Source organism: Canis aureus, chromosome 24 (genome assembly GCF_053574225.1).
Source record: "Canis aureus isolate CA01 chromosome 24, VMU_Caureus_v.1.0, whole genome shotgun sequence".
In the NCBI taxonomy this organism is placed as follows: Eukaryota; Metazoa; Chordata; class Mammalia; order Carnivora; family Canidae; genus Canis; species Canis aureus.
In genome coordinates, this window is record NC_135634.1 from 30,418,085 (window position 1) to 30,422,888 (window position 4,804).

A 4,804-nucleotide genomic window follows, 5' to 3' on the forward strand; every position below is an offset into this window, starting at 1 on the left:
CTGGCCAATCTATTTGTTATTTCAGCCAAAAAACTGGTGATGGAAATTTACATCCTGAGACTTAGAATGGAGCCCATTAGAGTGGGAAAGAATCAAAGGGAAAAACATGAGGAGAAAAGCAAATTTTCAGAAAATTTTTTTTGCTGCATTTTCATAGTTTGGCTTAAAAGGCCAGAATGAGAGCACACATGTTTCAACAGGTCCAGAAAGAGCCTGAGGTATGTAAAGAGTACTGTGCCTCTTGGCCTGAGAATTTCATGTGATCATACCTGTGGTCCTTTATCATAGAGGTATGTACTTTTATCCACATGACCTGGAGTAGCATTCTTAAAAAATCTTTGCCCTTATTATTATTTTTAAATGCCCTTTCTTGGGATGCCTGGGTGGCTCACCGGTTAAGTATCTGCCTTCGGTTCAGGGAGTGATCCTGGAGTCCCGGGATCCAGTCCCACATCGGGCTCCCTGCATGGATCCTGTTTCTCCCTCTGCATATGTCTCTGCCTCTCTCTCTGTCTCTCATGAATAAATAAAATCTTAAAAAAAATACCTTTCTTTTTCAGAGCTGTTTTAGGTTCACCACAAAATTGAGCAGAAAGTACAATTTTCTTATATTCCTTGTCCCATATACAGCTTCTTCACAACCAAGGTGCCTCACCAGAATGGTACATTTTTAACTATCAGTGGGTCTACATTAACACATCATTATCCCCTAGAGTCTGTAGTTTACAGTAGGGTTCACTGTTGGGGAGTTTGTATCCACCATTCTAGTACCATCCGGAACAGTTTCACTACCCTAAAAATCTCTGTGCTCCACCTAAATTTATCCCTTCCTCCCCCCGATCCCTGATCTTTTTCATTATCTCCATATTTTTTTGTTTTGTGTGTTTTTTTTTTAGTTTTTTGATACAAGTAAAATCAACATACAATGTTATGTTGATTTCAGGTGTATATCATTTTCAACAACTCAACATGTAATGCTTAAGAGCACTAAGTGTAGTTACCATCTGTCAACAAAATGCTATTACAATATTATTGACTATATTCCCTATGCTGTACTTTTCAGCTCTGTGACTTATTTATTTCATAACTGGAAGTTGGTACTTCTTCATCTCCTTTATCTATTTCACCCATCCTCCTCACCACCTCCCCTCTGACAGCCATTAGTTTGTTCTCTGTATTTAAGAGTTTGAGGTGGGCACTTGACAGGATGAGCACTGGGTTTTATTCTGTATGTTGGCAAATTGAACACCAATAAAAAATAAATTTATTATTAAAAAAAGAGTTTATTTCCTTTTTTAGACTCCACATATAAATGAAATTATATGGTCTTTTCTTACTCTGAATTATTTCACTTAACATGATACTGTCTAGGTCCATTGTGTTGTTATAAATGGCAAGATCTCATTCTTTTTTATTGTTAACTTTCCATCATAGGTATGCCACATCTTCTTTATCCATTCATTCAATGATGAATAATTAGGTTGTTTCCATATCTTGGCTACTGTAAATAATGCTGCAATAAACATAGGGGCACACATACCTTTTTGAATTAGTGTTTCATTTTCATTGGATAAATACGCAGTAGTGGAATTACAATTTTAGAATGTTTTCATCTCTACAAACAGAAATCCTGAACCCTTTAATTATCACCCTGCCAGGAGATCTATTTTTAATTTTTTTGAGGAACCACCATATTGTTTTCCACAGTGGCTACACCAGTTTAAATTTACATTCCCACCAGCAGTGCATGAGGGTTGCTTTTTCTCCAAATTTTTGCCAACACTTATTTCGTTTTGATTTGAGCCATTCTGCTAGGTGCAAGATGATATTTCATTGTGGTTTTGATTTGCATTTCCCTGATGATAAGTGATGTTGAACATCCTTTAATGTGCCTGCTGGACACCTTATGTCTTTTTTGGAAAGAAATCTATTCAGGTCGTCTGCTCATTCTTTTGTCATATTATTTGTTTTTCTGAAGTTGAGTTTTGTAAGTTCTTGATATATTTTAGATATTAACAACTTATTGACAATATCATTTGCAATTATCTTCTCTCATCCAGTAGGGTTGACTTGTTGATGGTTTCCTTCACCGTGCCAAAGCTTTCTATTTGGTGTAGTCCCAATAGGGTTTTGTTTTGTTTTGTTTTGCTTTTATTTTTGCTGGAGACATATCTAGAAAAATAGTGCTAAAGCGATGTCAAATTACTGCCTATGTTCTCTTCTAGGAGTTTTATGGTTTCATGTCTTACAGTTAGGTCTTTAATCCACTTAGAGTTTCTCTTTGCGTATGGGGGGAGAAAGTGGTTCAGTTTCATTCTTTTGCATGTAGCTGTCAAGTTTTCCCAACACCACTTATTGAAGAGACTGTCGTTTTGCCATTGTCACAGATTGCTTCCTTTGTCATAGATTAATTGAACATATATACATGGATTTTTTCTGGGTTCTCTATTCTGTTGGTCTATGTGTCTGTATTTGTGTTAGCACCATACTGTTTTGATTATTGCAGGTGTGTAGTATATTTTAAAATCTGGGATTATGGGATGCCTGGGTGGCTCAGTGGTTGAGCGTCTGCCTTTGGCTCTGGGCATGATCCTGGGGTCCCGGGTTCAAGTCCCACATCGGGGTCCCCACATGGAGCCTGCTTCTTCTCCCTCTGCCTGTGTCTCTGCCTCTGCCTGTGTCTCTGCCTCTGTGTGTGTGTGTGTCTCCCATGTTTAAATAAATAAAATCTATTTTAAAAATCTGGGATTGTAATACCTCTGTTTTTATTCTTCTTCCTCAAGATTGCATTGGCAGGTCAGGGTCTTTTGTGGTTTCATATGAATTTTAGTAATATTTGTTCAAGTTCAGTGAAAAATGCTGTTGGTATTTTGATAGGGATTGCATCACCTGTGTAGATTGTTTTGGTATTATGGACATTTTAACAATATTCTTCCAATCCGTGAGCATGAAATATCTTTGTGTCATCTTCATTTTCTTTCATAATGTTTGCAGTTTTCAGAGTACAGGTCTTTCACCTCTTTGGTTAAGTTTATTCCTAGATATTTTATCTTTGGTGTAACTGTAAATGGAATTGTTTTCTTAATTTCTCTTTGCAGCTTCGTTATTACAGTATAGAAATGTGACAGATTTCCATACATTGATTTTTGTATCCTGCAACTTTACTGAATTCATTAATCAGTTCTAGTAATTTTTTGGGGTAAGGTCTTTAGAGTTTTCTACATATAGTATCATGCTATCTTTAGATAGTGAATGTTTTATTTCTTATCAATTTGGATCCCTTTTAGTTTTTTTGTGTTGTCTGATTGCAGTGGCTGGGACTTCCAGTACTATGTTGAATAAAAGTAGTGAGAGTCAATATACTTGTCTTGTTCCTGACCTTCGGGGAAAGCTCTCAGGTTTTCATCATTGAGTATGATATTAGCTGCTGATTTTCCTATATGGCCTTTTTATGTTGAGATATGTTCCTTCTAAACCTATTTTGTTAAGGATTTTTAGTATGAATGGATGTTGTACTTTGTCAAATGCTTTTTCTGCATGTACGAAATGATCATATGGTTTTTATCCTTTCTCTTGTTGATGTGATGTATCATATAGATAGATTTGTGAATATCAAACCACCCTTGCATTTTGGGAATAAAACCCACCTGATTGTGGTAAATTATTTTTTAATGTATTGTTGGATTTTATTTGCTAGCATTTTATTGAGGATTCTTGGTTCTGTGTCATCAGGGATATTGGCGTATAGTTCTCTTATTTATGGGGTGTTTATCAGGTTTGGATATCAGGATAATGCTGGCCTCAAAGAGTGAATTTGGAAGTTTTTCTTCCTCTTCTATTTTTTGGAATAGTTGGAGAAACATAGCTATTAACTCTTCTTAAATTTTTGGTAGAATTTGCCCGTGAAACTCTCTGGCCCTAGACTTTTATTTGTTGGGAGTTCTTTGCTTACTGATTCAATTTCATTGCTGGTAATGGTCTGTCAAGGTTTCTATCTCTGTTTCAGTTTTGATAGGTTATATGTTTCTAGGAATTTACCCATTTCTTCTAGGTTGTCCAATTTGTCAGCATATAATTTGTTATAACATTCTGTTACAATCCTTTGTATTGGTTCTCTTTCACTTATGATTTTGAGTCCTCTCTCCCTGCCCCTCCTCCTCTTTTTTAATGTGTTTGGGTAGAGGTTTATCAATTAAGTTTATCTTTTCAAAGAACCAGCTCCTGGTTTCATTGATCTGTTCTACTGCTTTTATTGTTTCTATATTATTTATTTAATTCCATTCTAATCTTCATTATTTTCTTCCTTCTGCTGGATTTGGGTTTTGTTTGTTCTAGCTTCTTTAGGTGTGTGGTCAGGTTGTTTGAGATTTTTCTTGCTTCTTGAATTATGCCTGTATTGTTATAATCTTCCCTCTTAGAACAGCTTTTGCTGCATCCCAAAGGATTTGGACCGTTGTGTTTTCATTTTCATTTGTTTCCACGTGCTTTTTGAATGCTTCTTTGCTTTCTTGGTTGACCCATTCATTGTTTAGTAGCATGTTATTTAACTTCCATGCATTTGTACTCTTTCTACATTTTTTCCTTGTGGTTGGTTTCTAGTTTTATAGCATTGTGGTAAAAAAAAAAAAAAAAAGATGCATGGTATAGCTTCAGGCTTTTTGAATTTGTTGAGACTTGTTTTGTAGCCTAATATGTAATCTATTTTGGAAAATGTTCCAAGTGTACTTGAAAAGAATGTGTATTCTGCTATTTTAGGATCAAATGTTCTGAATATATCTGTTAAATTCATCTGGTCCAGTGTGTT